Here is a 19167-nt window from a genome sequence, read left to right as displayed (position 1 = left end):
CCTTCTTAAAGAATGAAAAAAATATCAATTAGTGTCAGCAGTTATCACAAGAAGCCTTCTTTAAAGCGATTTAATATTGAATTATTGCTGAAAATTTAATTCACTATGGAGCAATTCCAGCTCAAATCAGGAATTTTTCTGGTACTTTTGTACCCGACCCTCTCCGATTTCAATGACATGTTTAGACATGTTATCCTAGGCCTATATAAGCCATTTTTGTGTATATGGAGCCAATTGCACTCGATAATGACATTTGAGAAGGGTGTAAGGGTTTTAAATATTTTTGTATTTTGTAAATTAAATATTGCTGTATCTCGAAACCGTTGCATCGTATCAAAAAGTGGTCAAGGACAAACTTGTAGGAAATTTGACGGGCTTTCCGAAAAAAATACACTGAAAGAAAAATACACGCCATTTCTATGAGATTTTTTGATTTTTAAGTTTAAAAGTGAAATTTTAAGGTGATGTCACGATTTTTTTTCGCTCAAAATTTTTGTGGAAATAGCCTTAGATGTATCAAAAAGACTCACGAAAAATGCAGGATGGTATATCTCTCCTAAAACATACAAAAATCATTTACTAAACCTGTTTTTTTGAAAAGTGGTCTAAACGTCAAAATTTTCAAAAACCCATAGTGGGAATCGATTCTCCAGACAATTTTACATAAAAGTCTCCATATTGACCATTGTCCTATGTCCAATCCTTGGGATGATACAGCGATTTTAAAAATAAAAATGTTGAAAAAATGGGTTTTTTGGTGGTTTTTGGCAATTTCTATATGACAGACTTGTTTTTTCAGTCTCGAAAATATTTTTACCGGAAAGCTCGTCCGATTTCCCATAAGTTTGCCTTTTACAGCTTTTCAATTTGACTCTTTCTAATATTTACGTAAGCTCATTTACTATCCAGGTTTCTACCACACTGAAAAAATATACTATTTGTAGTTAAGAGCAATGTAATTATGCTTATATCTGTAAGCCCATACATCCAATTCAAATGCTGTCCAAGGCAAACTTATGGGAAATCGGACGAGCTTTCCGGTAAAAATATTTTCGAGACTGAAAAAACAAGTCTGTCATATAGAAATTGCCAAAAACCACCAAAAAACCCATTTTTTCAACATTTTTATTTTTAAAATCGCTGTATCATCCCAAGGATTGGACATAGGACAATGGTCAATATGGAGACTTTTATGTAAAATTGTCTGGGGAATCGATTCCCACTATGGGTTTTTGAAAATTTTGACGTTTAGACCACTTTTCAAAAAAACAGGTTTAGTAAATGATTTTTGTATTTTTTTAGGAGAGATATACCATCCTGCATTTTTCGTGAGTCTTTTTGATACATCTAAGGCTATTTCCACAAAAATTTTGAGCGAAAAAAAATCGCGACATCACCTTAAAATTTCACTTTTAAACTTAAAAATCAAAAACTCTCATAGAAATGGCGTGTATTTTTCTTTCAGTGTATTTTTTTCGGAAAGCCCGTCAAATTTCCTACAAGCTTGTCCTTGACCACTTTTTGATACGATGCAACGGTTTCGAGATACAGCAATATTTAATTTACAAAATACAAAAATATTTAAAACCCTTACACCCTTCTCAAATGTCATTATCGAGTGCAATTGGCTCCATATACACAAAAATGGCTTATATAGGCCTAGGATAACATGTCTAAAAAGTTTCATTGAAATCGGAGAGGGTCGGGTACAAAAGTACCAGAAAAATTCCTGATTTGAGCTGGAATTGCTCTATGTCAATTGACCATTATGCGCCATTATGCCAAATTATTTTATGCCAAATAGTGCTATGCTAAATGGCATTATACCAAATGGGTAACATAACATGATTTTCAAGGTTCTAAATATTTCTGGGGAATGGGTCATTCTGGGGATTGGCATTCTGGGGAATGGAATTCTGGGGAATGGGATAGAACCTCAAAAAGTTACCTAAAAATGGCTATAACTTGAAAACGGTGCACTTTATGAAAATTTCACTATGGTACTTTTTGATTGCAAATTTGATTTTACATCGAAAAATAAAGTTGAAAAATTTTTGGGACCAACATTTCGATTTTTGGAAAAATTTGTGTTGATTCGAAAATTCATAACTTGGTCAAAGATTTTTTGCACAACCTGGAAATTTCTGAAAAGTTGGCATTTTATGTCCCCTAAAACATATCAAAAAATTAAAAATAGTGTTTTTTTGCAAATCAAGTTTTAATGACAAAAAGTTAAATTAAAAATCACCAATTTGTTTACCTTGTATCATTTTTTCAGTGTAGTCCATATCCATACCTACAACTTTCCCCAAGACACCAAATCGATCAAAAAATTCCTTCAAAAGATACAGATTTTCAAATTTCCATATATCATTTTTGTATGGACAGCTGCCAAATTTGTATGGAAAATTATATGGACAATTTAATGATGCAAAATGGCTTCTTTAGGCATACCGAAGGCACCAAAAAAGATCGAATGACCGAAATCTCAGAGCATTGCTCACATATGAAACACAATAGCTTGTAGGTACTTTAAAAAAAAAACTCTAGAAATATTTCTATTAATAATTTGTTCCTAATTATAGTGAACTAACTTTTTGAGGTACTTCTTGAAACAATCCGTCTTTTTATTTTTGCAAAAAAAAAATACAAAAAAAATCAGCCTATCAATGTCACCCCAGTTAACAGTTCTTTCAAATCAAGCAAAAGTAGATATCGTTAGAATTACGGTATTTTGGCGACACATTCAAAATTTGGCAGTGTCAGTCACATTTGGTCTTTCAAAGAAGTCAACGATCGGGTTTGTTTTGCATATAGTTACAATTATTATTTAATAAAGAAGCGGAGATGGATTTTGTTTGCGCTATTTTTTTTAAATGTGGATATCTCGAGATATCCAGATCTGGAACTAATGGTTCGATTCTGAATGGGAAAAAATCATTCGTGAAATTTACGGATCCCTTTTTTTCGTTTTTTCGCGGAAAAGTCGTTTTAAGTGGCAAAAAATAAGTGCTGCAGGTTTTGAAACCAAAAGTTTCGAAATTGATCTCTTTGTATCGAGCGTGAACAATCGCCAAAGAATAAAACAAAATTTGACCTTCTTGAAGAAATATCAGACTTTATGACATGAAATAAATAAGAAATCAGACTTCTTCATAAGGTGACATTTTTTGTGGTTCCGATACAACTCAACGATTTTCAATAATTAGCAAACGAGACCGTGCAGTTTTGCACCTTGCCCGTTAATTATAAAGACAAGCTATGTCTTTGTTAGTATAAAAAATAGCAAATTTGGAATTTAAATAGAAATTTGCTTCCTTGAATTTTGTGAATAATTTTAAGGATGGCGTTTACGTTTTCTAATGTTTCACTTGTCCCCAGTTTGAAACACTAACGTACTCAGTTATTCTTCCGACTCACTCCCGGCAATCTGTGGATGGATTCACCTTCATGTGGCATGAATCCCGTCAACGTTTCCGGCCCAAACTCTCGACCGCAGCTCACGTAAGACTGGGGGGGTTTTAAAATAAGTTCTTTTTTTCGAAATATTCCGTTTGCACGACTATGACTACTGCTGGGTGTAATGTGTCACGATCACCGACAGCGCGCGGCGTTCGGCGCATAAACAAGGCTTAGCTCATCTCTGAATCATACCCGCCGTTAAGCCGCCAAGATTCAGCAGCAGTGATGCAGTCTGCAGGTTCCTTTTTTTTTTGCTTGGTTCACGTCTGTATGGTAACGACATTATAAATAGAAGGACTTGTCCTAGCGCATCATTCCGTCGTCATTGCGGATCTTCCGGGCAACGACACCCGCTTGTACACTAGGACGTGTTTTTCGCGCGAGCCTCTACGACTGGTGACGTCTTTATTACGCACTTAAGGTGAGTGGCACTAAAATTCACAGATTGAAGCTGGATCGTGATGGATTTATTGCAATCGATTCGTTCGTACATCGACAGTTCGGCAAGTCTACGCGACCTCGCGTCTAGACACGGCCCTGTACTCTGCAGAATTTCACTCTCCGTATGACTTAATTCACATCCGCACCACACTAATCCGGCTTAATTGCCAGAAACACAACGCGCTACGGTGCCAATTTTTCACCACCGGCCAGCAGTCGTTCACCACGTTGTTGATCTTCGACGTCACGCGGCTGGACGTCCATGGTTTTCCAAGTGGTTCACGCGTGCTTATTCAAGGGTAAAATTTTCCTTTCTTTTTCCTTCACCGAAACACCCCAAAATCACTTTCGTCTAGTTTCTAATGCAAAAAAAAAACCGAAACCCGTTACAATTTTTCACACATCGTTCTGCCCGTCAACGTCCGGACAAGAAGGTTGCAAGTCCCCCCAAGTCTGCACACACACTTCAAGTCCGTCCGAGCACAGAGTCCCCCCTTTTCCGATTCGCTTGGAGGAGCGCGCGCGCGTACAGGATGAGCTGCAGTGTTCGCTGCCGAACCGCTCCCTCGGCGGGATGAAACGCTACTACCGCGATCGACTGATCGAACGAGAGCGACATGTCCAACACGAGATGTCGTCGGCGAGAGTTCAATCAGACACGAATGTTAGGATAGGAATAAGGTAGGAGAAGGTCATTTTTGACTCATTTAGGTATTTTTTTTTTAGTTTTAATCCTATAATTTATTTTCCAAACTGGTTTTGGATGTATTTTATGATTAAAGCGTTTTTGATTCATGAAAATTAAAATAAATACACATTTTGATTAGTGTTATTTATGTTTGTTTCAATTTTTTGTATGTATCATCATCACAACGCTGAAATAATAATATGGTCCCTTACCCAAAATAATAATAATAGTCAAATTCAAATTTCGGGCCAGTTTCCATATTTGTAAGCACAACATGCTTTAATATAAAAAATAAACATATTTTTTTCGTATGTTTCAAGCCTATGTCCGATCTGTGGTCAAATTTTGTAAGAAAAAAAAACCATTTAATTGATTAAATTGTTTCGATAAAGATTAGATAAGTTTTTTTCAATTAAAATTATTTTTCAGCAAATTTGTTTTCCCCCTGATTAAATGGGGGATAAAAGTCTAGCAAAACAATGCCAAAGGGCCGTTGTGGGTTTATAAACAAAGAGTGTATCCCTTTCATGCCAGATGTAAACATTCTCTAGCGTGAGCAGGACACACTCTTTGTTTACAAACCCACAACGGCCCTTTGGCATTGTTTTGCTTGAAGTGCAGGCTGGCTTTTTTTAAACCAAGACTAACATTTTGAAAAGGCGTAATATTGAATGTTTGACCCTTTTGAAATGTTAGTCTTGGCTTAAAAAGTTTGAAAATATTTTTTTCGAAAAGATCGGAAAATTTTACGAATGTTTCATGTTTTAACATTGAAAATCGGACCATTCGTTGCTGAGATATCGACATTAGAAAATGGTGTGTTGTTTGGGTGGGACTTAGAAAACATCAATTTTCCTGTTTTTAAACCTTTGCATGGCAATATCTCAGCAACTAAGGGTTGTATCAACAAAGTTCAAAAGTGCAAAATATAGAGAATTTCCTCAGCTTTCCAAAAATATTTTTTTCAAAAGTGGGCAAACATGTGCACTAATTAAAAAAAAATGAAAAGCTGCGACTATTTTGAAAAAAGTCACCTAAAAATGGATTTAACTTGAAAACGGTGCACTTTATCAAAATTTCACTAAAGTTCTTTTTGATTGCAAATTTGATTTTACATCGAAAAATTAAGTTAAAAAAATTTTGCGATTAATTTTTCGATTTTTTGAAAAAATCGGTATTGATTCAAAAATATATAACTCGATCAAAGATTTTTTGCACAACCTGGAAATTTCTGAAAAGTTGGAATTTTATGTCCTCTAAAACATATCAAAAAATAAAAAAAAATAAAAAAATAGTGTTTTTTTGCAAATCAAGTTTTAGTGACAAAAAGTTAAATTAAAAATCACCAAAATTTGTTTTACTTTGTATAATTTGTTTCCAGTGTAGTCCATATCCATACCTACAACTTTGCCGAAGACACCAAATCGATCAAAAAATTCCTTCAAATGATACAGATTTTCAAATTTTCATATATCATTTTTGTATGGCCAGCTGCCAAATTTGTATGGAAAATTATATGGACAAACTAATGATGCAAAATGGCTTCTTTGGGCATACCGAAGGCACCAAAAAAGATTCAGTCGGATTAAAAAATATCGAATGACCGAAATCTGAGAGAACTGCTCATAGTATTTTGTTCAATGTAATTTTTTTTACAATTTTTTTCTCCGATGTTTTGGGGGGCAACAACTTTTAATAAAATTAATAAGAGCCTTTCAACTGACGAAATCAATTTTATATATTGAAGAATAAGACCCCGTGAAATTCTTTGATATGTCCTTGAAATGTATGTATGATCTGGTTATTTTTTGTTAGTTGTTGTTAGTTTTTAATTCACCAAATTTAATGAAGGCTCTGATTTGACACTCCAAAACAATGTTTTTATTTTTGGACGTCGTTTCGTAGCAACCAGTGTTAAACATCCCCCAGATTTTACTTTATTTGATTTAATCTGTTTTTGACCTTTTTGACCAAGCCTGCTTCCTCCTTAAAATAATATACAAAATGAAAGAAAAGCTTACTTTCTGGAGATGCATGTTTATTAAAGATTGATTAATTAGATAATACGAGACTATTTTCACAATTTTTGTACATGGTACGTTTTTCTGAAAAAAAAAAGAGATAAACTAGTTTGAAGCTATTGGTTATTATGTCTCAATAGTTTGAGCATATTCTTCGCTTTCATTTTCAAAAGGTTCTATGAACATTAGAACCCATGGCACATTGGTTGTTTTGAGAAAATTTCAAACTTAAAAATTCATCTTATTCTTGCAATGATCTAAAGTTTGCGAATGAATGTTAAAATAAAACTTACTTTAAAATAATTTTGACTTAAAACATCAAGTGAAGCTTGGTCAAAATTTCATTGCATTTTATTTTTAAAAGGTAAGGTAATTTTAACCACGCTGTAGGGGGTGCCACGATGGTCAATTCAATATTCTTAGAATTTGTATTTTTACATTGAAATCGTTACTAAATTAACATATTAATGATAATTTCAGTACAGTAATTAAAATTAATTTCATTTCTGCAAGCCCCATTTCGTTCCCCTTACCCTAATTTTTTCCTCATTTAAAGTTAGAAATTTATAAATACCCAGCGCCGCCGCACACATTTCAGAGCACTCTCTCAGTCATAATTGTGAGAGGGGATTCCAATAGACATCATATTGGCCTGAGGAGGATGTGGTCCACCGGTACACAACCAAGAAGTTTGAGGCAGGTTTGCTGATGTTTCGTCAGAGCAACTGCCGGCGGGCGACGTTCCTGAGAGAAATTGAGTGACGATGAAGAACGAACAGTTTTCTGTGGCGGCAATCACAGCTCACTTAACGAATATCGGATTCCGTATGATGGGCATGTCGCACGGAACGCCGCACTTCATGACGGGTTTGTTGCGTATATTTTAAGTGCAGAGAATCTGAGTCTGCTTGAGAGATGCACGTGGATAGAATGAGATTAATTATTTCCGGAGTTTTTTTTGTTCATTTTTATTTAGTGTGATGTTTTTTTCATTTTAAACAGCTTCTTTTCAGAATAATAATTTAAATTTCTTTTAAAAGTATTCACATCCAAAACACCTCTTGATCAACTACAACTTTGTGTCCGAATGAAAATCGTTCTATTATTTCACTACCCACAATACCCAAGGGTGATGGAATTGATATTAACGATTGACTAAGTAAGTGAGTAACCGGTCTGCACAAAGATCACGTTATTCTCGCGCTGTACTTGTACACTGTATTGGCTCACACCCATCATAACCTTTATATGACCGCCTCCACTTGGTGGTGCCCGGCCGTGCTGGAATGTCCCACCGTCTGTGCCCGTCGAAACGGTGATGGAATGGATGCAAATTCCAAACATCACGTCGCGCAAATTCGAGCACTTGAGACACAGCGCTAGAAGAGCACTTTGGATTGCACCAATTTGGCGTGATAAATTCAATTAGATGGTGCGATCAAGTTTGAAATTTGGAAAGTCTCACTTTATTTTGAGGTAAAGTTGATTTCTTTTTTATTCATTTGAGTTTCTGAAAAAAGACCGTTGCAGACCTATAACTTTTCCAAAAGCTGTCAAAAGCGAATGGATACAGTGCACATGGAGAATTTCCCATGTCCCCTCAAAAAAGTTGCATCAACACTTCGTATCTTCAAATAAGTTTCATTATCCGTCTCTTAGCGAAGTGAAACAATATCGCAGTTTTCATATTTTACTAAACATTGGTCCGGCATCTGGGATGAATCGGGACACATGGGGCAAATTGGGACAGCTGTTGGTTTCGGACAGAACTGACACAGATTAACAAAAATAGTGCATCGATAGCCGAATTTCAAGCTTTCGAGTGATCTAAAACCTGCTGTCCCTATTCAGATTGTAGTCTCGATTCGACCCAGAAGACGGTTCTAAATTTTGTTTTTAATATTGTACTTCAACATTTGCGAAACGTATTTAATTTGTGTTTGTTCTTTTTTACGTTTTTCACATTTCTCTTTTTAGCCCTAACTTCGTTTTATTTATTTTCTCTCGTCCTTGTCACTTAGCTTTTTTTCATTATTGTGTGAATCACCAGCCGGTAAAAAATCAAAGCAACCAACCTAATTACTCTCTTTTTAACAAGAGGATTATTATTGTAGCAAAAGCAACGCTGTCTGTGTTTTGTTTACTTTACGCATAATCGTTTTGCTGTCCGTTGGGTGAGGCCAAACAGGGTGTCGACACTTGCTTTGCTTAATTATTGGTTTTTATTCCCACGCCCGTGCGTGCGTCATCCGTCACCCGTGTTCGGTGTGTTGTCCACTTTGCCGTTTCCGCGTATCGTAAAAGCGGTTTGTTTATTTTAACCTGAATTACTTTCGGATTGTAGTACTACACTTGCTACTTGGCGTGCGGTAAATCAGTGGGGATTTCATCGGAACTGGTTGTCCTTATTTATGAGAAATTGTGTAAAAAGAACATTGACAATAAATTTTCAAGATAAATTCTGGGATAAACTGATTTAAACAGAAATAGCAAATCTCTTTAAAATAGGTTTACTTTTATAGATAAGTATGAATCAGAATAAGATTGAATCCAACCATACATTTTAGCACGGGATTGAAACTCGTCTGAAAAATCTGTATCATTTTCTAATTCGGAACAGTGGCGCCACGTGGTGGTAGCTGCCCTGTTTATTACACTGTGAAATTATCCATGGCCAATCCAAGGAACCAGAAGGTGACAACAGAAATGTCCGTCCAAAATGGATGCTGCAAAAAAAACTTATTATTTTTAACAAATTTTCGAACAAATCAGCAACGAATTACAAGTTTGACAGTCGAACTACACTTAAATGTTAGTTTTGTTATTTGTTTTTGCTAAACCGCATTTTTTTAACGAAAGTGCCAAAAATATTCGTAATTACCTTTTGCCTCTTGGTGACGCTTTGTATTAGTATGTGTGTGGTCGATGTTTGCGGACGTGCACGCAGAACACAGAACAGTGAGAACTAGCGAAAAAGCCTCACCTTCTTCTGATACAAGTCGCCATATTGAAATTGCTTGAAGATTCATACCCGTGATTTTAGTCAAATTCAATAGAGTTATCTACGTGCGCATGTATTGCGTGTACGTACACGAAAAAGATTGAGGTTAAATTTTGTACCCACCAGCAAAACAAATGGGGTGCTAGTGTGCGTGAGCTCGGGCTTAGATAACTCTATGTATACACAAAAATCACAGACGAATTGATCATAAACTATGAAAAATATTTGCAACGGGCTAATGCGTTTTTTGATTAATTGTTCCGTCCGTCTGTCTATGCTAAGAAGTTTCAAAATAATTCATTTTATGGGAATGGTCTTCTATCCAGCTTTTTAAGCAATAATGGCGTTCGAATGGCGAACGCTCGAAATGTCAAAATCACGCAGCGGTACCAACATTACGAAAAAAGTGTGTGATGGCATGACATGCTACTGCGCGATTTTGACATTTCGGACGTTCAACATTCGAACGCCATCTTCGCTTAAAAACCTGGATACAGAAAACCGTTCACAAAGTCATAAATAGAAAAGATATTGGAAATAACAAAAAACAGTTCCGCTATTTCCGTTTAAATGATGTTTATTGAGCCCGAATCTCTAATAAAAGCTTGATTGGTTGAGGAGAGCTTCTCATCTGATTTCTGTTTGTAATTTTTTATTATTATAACGTTGCATTCAAAGATTAAAAAAAAAAACTCTAGAACCCAAGACTACAAGGCGATTCGATTAATTTAGAGGATTTACAGAATTTGTTGCTTTTTCTTCCGAAAAAAAATTTTCATATAGTTTTATTAGAAAGATCCATTAAACGTATCGTAGGATTAAAAAAAAACAAATCGATACAAAATTAATGTAATTTGACAAGTCTTTGTTCAATTTGAATAAGTGGTCCAAAAAACATATGGCACTTAACAAATTAAACTAAAAAGAATTATCTTAAAAAAAAAACATATTTTTTTTTATTACTGAAAAAAAACTATTTGTTTAAAATTCCAGAGAATTGCTAGTCTGTTTTTTTATATATTTTCAAATTATTTTTTCTAACATAAAAATTTAAAAAAATATTTCGCAGGGAACAGCATCTAATTCCAGCGTGCCTCTAATGTTGGCAGGTCAGAACTTTGACATTCAATTAAAGCTAATTAAAAGCGTTTTCAACTGAAATCGAGCGATAAATAGCTCAATAAGAAGTGAGCAAGCAAATTTCTATCAAAAGTTTTGCAAAATTTGTTGTTTAAATAGTGAAAATCAGCTAATTGGATTGAGTTAGGAGCGAGTGCTTAACCTGCCAAACATACGAGAATTTCCCCTATGTATAACAGGGTAAAAATTATTAAATACCGTAAACTGGGGTCAATCGGGACACATGGGGCGACTTGGGACAGTCGTTTTAACCAAGTTGGTGCACAATATTTTGATTTTTCTGCTTGGTTTCGGTTAGAACAGATTCAGACCTACAAAATGTGTACATCCATTTCCATATTTAAAAGATTTATGTGCTCTAAAAACTGTTGTCCCTATTCAGACTGTAGTCCCGATTAGCCCCAGATTACGGTTTACAAAAAGTGACGATTTAACAAAAAATAAATAAAAATATGCAAATAAGAAAAATACAAACAAAAGATGCACATGTTTCTCACAATAAAAAAGAAACCCATCCTAGACATTGTTGCAAGGTCAGAGGCCAGACCCGTGCGCTCGGATCGTTAACCTACAGAATTGGTTATTAATTTGTTCCAATTAATCAATGTCATGCGTGGTGGAGAGGAGGTTTCTTCGCCTTTCCACTTAATGAGCATAACGCAAACATCAACCAAAACAGCAGCTTTTTTTCGCATGTGGGTGAAATTTGCATCCCATGTCGAGGAAGCCGAACATTAGACTTGTAGGGTAGCGTGAGCTATGTTTGTCTAGTTTGGTATTTTTTGGTGTATGAACTTATTTTTTTTTTTGTTGTAAATACTACAAGTTTATGGTTGCCCTTTGATGTGTCATTTCTAAACGTATCCCGTTAAGCCCAATTGAGTGCCATTTGCCCCGACATATCTGCCCTGTCGCTGGTGTATACATTTTGCCCCAATCGTCTAAAACCCCCGTTGAAAGTGTGCGAATACACGTTTCGCAGACGAAAGAACGAAAAGACCGAGTTCGCTAAGTCAAAATTTGTAATTTCAACACACGGCCCAGCCAACGAGCTAGGAGAGAGAATCCGCGCCACATGCGCGCCATAAATCGTAAAAGAAGATCCTCGCGTCTGCTGTGTACGATCACCGGCGAGGAAAACCCCTTGCTATCGTTGCGCTCGGGATGAAACCACAGACAAATTGTCGAATATTGTATTGGTTTGATTGAGTTTTGAAGTCAAATTTGATTGATTGGAGATAAGGATCTAGAGTGGCGCCACAATAATCTTCAGTGACTAAAACCGTAACTACAGTTTGTTCAAATCTTGATTTGAATTGACCGTTGTTGTTGACGTTGAAGCAGAAAAAACTATCTCGTCTGTTGATCTTTGGTGAAACTTTCTTCATGCTGTTCGGCCCACCAGTAAACGCGATCTTCTCTAAACGATTCCCGCAAGTAATTGAAATTGAACAATAAAAATAAATTATATCACTCATGGAATCATTAGCTGTGTCAATTGTCACCACACCAGAACTTGGAACCATAGGTATTCCACGGAACACAACCCATACGACGACCACGTACAAGCACTCAACCAATTGAAGATCGTCGCGAAACAGGTCACGGTTCGAATCCGGCTGCGCCCTTCTTGTTTTATCTCCAATCGATTGTGTTTTTTTTTTTACCCTGCTCCACTCTCAATGACTTATTTCGAGCGCCGAATGTTGTTGATCAATGATTGGCCTGGGAGGTGATGAAAAAATAGCCCGATTTTCCCACGCACCCAGAGCAGTCGTCGGTGGGGGGTAAGTCCGGCGGGATACCGACGACGGAGGTTGTGGCGGCGAAACGGTTTGCAAACTCGCGAGGAAAAACCGCGATCCACACGATCAGAATGCCGACGAGAAACTGAACCGGAGGAGGTTGTCGTGCGTGTTGAGGCTTGCGAGCGATGATCGGTAGCGCGTTTTGCGCGCGATATTGTCGCGCGGTTTCACGATTCACGGCGTTTCGGTCGTGAATGTTGTGGTGTGGACTCAGATGGCCCATCTGAGATGGATCGTCGCGAGCAGGTCACACTTTGTTATCTGTGATAGAGGAGAGCAAACGGTGAATGTTATTCTCTGGTTGAACGAACGAGTTTGATTTTAGCGTGTTTTTCTGTAGTAAACGTTACAAGAATTTTTCGGCATTTTTTTCTGGGGGTTTATCAAACACATTTTGTCAAGGGTAGATACATATAAATCTGTGACTATTTCGAATTGAATAAATTTGGATCAAACATAATTATATTTTTCATTGATCGACTGAGATTTTTTAATTTGAAAAATTAGGTTGAGCATTTCTCCACAAAAATTAATACTTTGAAAATAAAACAAAGAGTTGCCGAGAATTGCAGAAAAAAAATAATTTCAAAAAATATCAGAAATGTTTCCCAATTAGCTTTAATTATTAAAATATTTTCAAAATCAAACATAACAGTAAAAACGGCAAAAAATTATGATTTGAACAATTCACAGATAATTCAATTTTTACATTCAAAACGGTTTCCGAGGTACAGTCCAGACTCGATTATCCAAAGCCTCGATTATCCGAAGTTCGATTATTCGGAGGTTTTTATGGGGCTTCGAATAATCGAGTCATGACCAAAAAAAAAACATGTTTTACTTTTTTTTCTTTCAACATCGAATTCGAGTGTTGTGACCACATTAAAGTCAGCATTGAATATTTGAATACCTTTTAAATTTAAAAAAATCTTTTTTCAATCGAGTTATTACCGCCATTTTGGCCGCCATATTGGATTTAAAAATTGTAATTCTTTTTAGAGTAGATTAGAAACATTCAATATTACGCCCTTTTGAAATGTTAGTCTTGATATATAAATTTTGAAAATATTGTTTTCGAAAAAATCGCAAAATTTCACGAATGTTTCTTATTTTAATATTGTAAATCGGACCATTAGTTGCTGAGATATCGACATTACAAAATGGTTGGTTATTTGAGTGAGACTTGGAAAACATCAATTTTCCTGTTTCAAAACCTTTGCATGGCAATATCTCAGCAACTATGCTGCCCATGTTCGCATAAATGTCCCATATGCAAAACAGCAAGCTGAGAAAAACGCATTTGAAGTTTGTCCCATACAAGGCTATGTGTTAAGTTTTCGCGAAAAAACTGGATTTCCTCCTGATTTCTAGAACAAAGTACTGGATGTTTCGAAAGAGCACACAATATTCAATCAAACTGCATCAATAACTCGAAATCGATGAAAATGCATATGGGACATTTATGCGATCAGGGGCAGTATGGGTCGTATCAACAAAGTTCAATAAAGCAAAAAATATATTTTTTTCAAAAGTGGGTAAACACGTGCACTAATAAAAAAAAGAAAAACTGCGACTATTTTCAAAAAAAAAAAAAAAACCTGGGTAAAATTACCTTTAACATATCAAAAAATAAAAATATTTTTTTTTTGCAGATCAAGTTTAAGTGACAAAAAGTTAAATTAAGAATGACCAAAAAATGTTTTACGGTGTATGATTTTTTTCAGTGTAGTCCTTATCTATAGAGTAATCTATGTGCGCATGTACTGCGTGTACGTACACAAAAAAGATTGAGGTTAAATTTTGTCCGGCCAGCAATATCAAATGGTGCGCTAGTGTGTGTAAGCAAAACGTCATAAAGCTCTATACCTACAACTTTGCCGAAGACATCAAATCGATCAAAAAATTCAAGTGCAATCAGCTGAAATTGATTGAAAATGCGTTCCCCTGCGTTTAAAATCATTTTTAGCATGTTTGGGTTGATTTAAACATCTTTTGAATTTTTAAAAATTTTCTGTGTTTAGTTTCGCAAAAAGTTTTTTCCGCTTAATTTCTTGTTCTCGTCAAATCTTACTTTTTTGGAAAACAAATGATTGCAAAACAACTGAACTAGTGCCAAATGCATTTTAAAACACTTTTTGCATTCAAATGTTGAAACTATGGCTTGTTATTTTAATTTTTATATTTTAACTTTGAAGATTGATTTTTACACGGAGTTCACACACACTATTAAACGTTTGTTTTGATAGTGTTCGTAAGCGTAGTCTCCACCTTTTTAGTTTGACTTTGACCAACCAAAGGGGTACAAATTAAAAAAGTGTCAAACGAAAAAGTGACCAACCACCGGGGGTTGAGTGTAGTTAATATTAATAACACCGACCAACACAATTTCTGCTCAGACTCAACTCGAGGGGCAGCATGAAGTTTGAGGTCCCCAGAAACACGTACACTTTGATTTTTTCAAAAACAGTAAGACAGGGCCGATTGGTTTTTCTCCAAAGTTTGTATGGAAAATTAGTGCTGTTCGCTAACTCCCACATACTGCTTTAATTCCCCATACAAACTTTAGAGAAAAACCATTCGGCCCTGTCTGAATATTTTGGAAAAATTCAAAATGTATGTGTTTTGGGGGCCCCAAAGTTCATGCGAATCGATTTTACTCATTTTTTAAATGCATTTTTCGTTTTGCAGTAAAAGAACGTAGTTGCCTTTCCCGTAAAATATTTTTAGAACAATGCAAAGGTTATCATTTCTGAAGGCAAAGATTTTTAGTTTTTTTATTTCGATTTCGCTTGATAAATTCAAATCCCAAACACCACCCGAGTCACCCGAGCAGAAGCTTCTGGAGCTTCGAAGGTAAACAAATGGTTGGTGACTTTGCTAATCGAAAGCTTTTCCGAAGCTTTTTCCAACCGAGAGACCGGGCTCCCGGCTCTCAGTGAATCAGGGTTGCTAGTTTAAATTTGCTTCATTAGAATGTGGCTGCTTTTGCGTTAATTTCTGTTGATTCGTGATGTTATCTTGTTGGTTTGTAATACAAAAGAACAATAATTTTATCTTTATAATGTTTGACGGAAGTTTGTTAGGTTCAACTCCATGTCTTTAGCCAGCAACAATATTGTCGCCGCGGCACTAAACCGAATTGAGCAAGTTTAACTCTCGCGACGATTTTCTGTCGCGAAATATCTGTCAAGCATGTTTAGGTGATTTTGAATCAGTGTGTTTGCTTTTTTGTTTTGACGGCTTTGGATGATGAGATAAACGTGGCTGTTTTTTTTTTTGATCTGCCAAGGAAATGGAACGCTTTAGATTAAATAATTGTTTAATATCTTGGTTTTTAGTTCTACTACCACTAGAACTGTTTCATTTGGGGTAATTTAGGAAGTTCAGTCAGTTTCCAACTTCAGGAAAAGACGCAGAAGGGAAAAAGTCTTGGTTATGTTGCTGATTACCGTTGGATTTCCGTCTGAATAAAACAAAAATAAGTGGCCTCATTGTCGAGGGACCTCAATCCGGTTCGTTGTGGGAGAGTTTTGCCGATGCGGGATGTTGCGGGTGTCAATTGAATAAGCACTATAGTCAAAATAGGAAGACCCAGCCACCAATTTGAAAATCAAAAGCACCGTAATTGTCCTCTCCAAGCTAGACATCATGAAATGGTCCATCCGGATGATCGAATCCACGCTCACAGAACGATTTCCGGTAGATTTTCGTGATCGATTCCATGCTCCGTGTAAGACGCGGCGCAAGTCTTGTCGCAGCTCAACTGGCGACATTTCAGTTTGGTGCCGCGGCGAAATTTTGTTTTGGTTTCGCGTGTGACATTTGAGGTACACTCAGAAAAGAAACAACAGAAAATTGCTTCGCGAGATGAAAAACACTCGCGCTGTTATTTCGATTTATTTCAAAAACCACAATATAATCTTTGTTTTTGTATTTCAATTTATTCCCTCCTACTTTCCGGCAACCCTGCTCCCGCGCGCGCTCTCACCGTTCTCACAAAATTATCCACACTCAAAAAAATCCACATGATAGGTCCGTTTTACGTGACACACTCAAAAAAACAATCACGTTGAAGTTACGTGAAAAGTTATGCGGAACCATCCGATAAGTTTTACTTATGCGTTTTAGTAAACATTATATGAACTTTATAGTAGAAGGTTCGTATTTTACGGTATTTTTTTCAAAATATAATAAAAAATAATTGATAGGGGAACAGCATCTAATGCCAGCGTGCCTCTAATGTTGGCAGGTCAGAACTTTGACATTCAGTTAAAGCTAAATAAAAGCGTTTTCAACTGAAATCGAGTGATTAATAGCTCAGTAAGAAGTGAGAAAGCAAGTTTCTATCTAAAGTTTTGCAAAATTAGTTGTATAAATAGTGAAAATCAGCTAATTGGATGGAGTTAGGAGCGAGTGCCTAACCTGCCAAACATACGAGAATTTCCCCTAGGATGTAAAAATGTGTATTGATAATTAGCATCGTATTTTTATAACGAGATTGTTCCCAAGATGCCTATTAATCAATAATCAATTTTACATCCTGTGCGTTCCGCTCCGACGAGAAGCCCCCGCTTACACGACCGTTCACTCAGGCGGTTGACAGATGAAAGAGGACGAGCCAGCTTGTGTCACACACACACCACAATGTGGCGGGCCCACAGCTTGACTGCGAACGTCACATGCGTCACTCAGCATTGACAGTAGCACCGGTACAGGGATAGCGCAATCTTATATCCCACATCCTCCTTCTACATTAAAAAATATCCACGGTCATATTTCTTTCCAAAACTAAGAATTGTTTGACAAAACATTCACTATCAGAATGTGCAATGGTTATCATATAAAGGCATACCGTTTCATTACCCACTTAACACCCTGTTAAATGTTTTAAGTCGAGCAAAATAGTTATATCAAATCAATTATTCTACAGCTGCCAAAAAAGAAACCAATCCCGAGGCATTCGTAGTTGAGTAATTTCAGGGAACTTTCTGCATGGTTAGAAAGTAATCTCATCCCAAAGCTGTATTTCATACAGACTTACCTTTTGACGGGTGCGACAACGGTTTGCTATGATACCGGTTTTTCTATGCGCACCATTTCTCGTCACGACCCAAACCCGACACAGCTCGGTAGCTTGATCGGTGCACCGAAACCGAAGTTTGGTGTGACGGCGGTGTGGATCGGGTACACAAAACTGACATGGTTTCTGCGCCCACCACACGGGAGCAGTTAGGAATACTTTATGCCTAGCAAGCCAATCCAACCCAACAGTTCTTAATGGTGTGGTTGTCAAAGGCAGAGCAATATTAAGCTAAAGGTTCTTGGTTCGAGTCTCGAATTTTATTATTTTTTTAAATGATTGTTTTTGTTAAGAATAATTCTTAAGGAAAAGAATTTCGTAGTGTCATGAAATATAAACTTTAACTTCTCGTGCAGATAATCCTGAAATAGGCATTTTCTTTTAAACCTGCCTGCATAATATGGAACGTTTTCTCTATTCCACTACAAAAATCCATTCAATTTTTTAACCCTTTGACTATAGCGTCGCAGGTTCGAAGAAGGTTTTTTTTAATGTTTATAATTACTAATTTTGACAATAAATATTGAAAAAAATAAATAAAAATATTTCAGTCAGGATTGAACCAGAAACCTCGTGGTTCAAAGACGGAGACAACAATCGCCAGGCCATCCCGAAGTTTTGAATGATGGCTGACAAACCTCAATCAAAACAATGTCGCCTCCGGTTTACTTGGATCAACCATATGTTGAGTTGCATCCTTGGTATACAGTTTGGGTGCACCGGTGGTGTACCAAGGTGCTTTCGGTACAGTTGCTATGGTGTGACAATAAACAGCTCGGTTTGGTTTTTAGAGTGACACGAAAACCGCACCAAGGTGCACCAGATCTTGGTGTTCAGTGAAGCCTGATTTCATAGGTACGCGCTATCTTGGTTAGCATTCGTGCGAGTATATCACTCCGTGCCACGAAAACCTAAACAACAACAAACGAACAATGAATCGTGCCAGGAAAACATATACATAAACAAAGTTAGTTTCCATCGGAGTGACGGAGTCAGTAATAGCAATTTTGACAACAGCACCTAAATCCACTAAATCGTGAATAATTTAGTAGTACCATGTTTGCATCCTTCCAACACAAACCCAAAGATGAACGGCCAATAGCAAGAAAACTCTAGATAAAACCTATGTTTGGAACAGAAAAAAAAAGTTTCCTGAACGGCCAATTAGCAATTATTGTCTGACAGACTTGTCATCAAATTTGTCTCAAATAAGACATACCCAAAATTTGTTTGCGTTCGTCCAACAGCGCCTCCGATTCTTTCGAGACAAATATCATTCCGGTTAAGTACCCAACATTTAGCCAAACATTCAGATTCTCGTAAGCAAAATATTATTGAGCACAACTTGCTGATTTTTTTTAACCGCGGTTTATACGCAGCTATAATGTCCTGTCACTCACAGTGAAGGAGGAGTTTGATTTTATCCGGCGATAATCAAAAATAAAAGTTTTTGTAAATGTCAACAGCTTAGCTACTCGACTTAAACTGCGCAGAGGAGTGATGTCACAGTTATTCCATGGCAAGCT

At 36.5% G+C, this 19167-nt stretch overlaps 1 protein-coding gene across 7 annotated transcripts in view; it reads right to left on the bottom strand.

Annotated features, from left to right (window-relative positions):
* Nucleotides 1-12654, bottom strand: part of LOC6036441 — a 29558-nt gene extending 16904 nt beyond the window's left edge. Inside the window, exon 1 of one of the 7 annotated variants that reach the window (XM_038256806.1) lies at nucleotides 12320-12654. The gene's annotated coding sequence lies outside the window, so the exon portion shown is untranslated. The other 6 variants (XM_038256807.1, XM_038256809.1, XM_038256812.1 and 3 more) reach the window with 6 other exon arrangements.
* Between the last annotated feature and the right edge of the window lie 6513 nt (nucleotides 12655-19167).

Source organism: Culex quinquefasciatus, chromosome 2, assembly GCF_015732765.1.
Source record: "Culex quinquefasciatus strain JHB chromosome 2, VPISU_Cqui_1.0_pri_paternal, whole genome shotgun sequence".
NCBI lineage: Eukaryota > Metazoa > Arthropoda > Insecta > Diptera > Culicidae > Culex > Culex quinquefasciatus.
The sequence above is the reverse complement of the archived record's forward strand: the minus strand, read 5'-3'. Positions and strand labels throughout refer to the sequence as shown.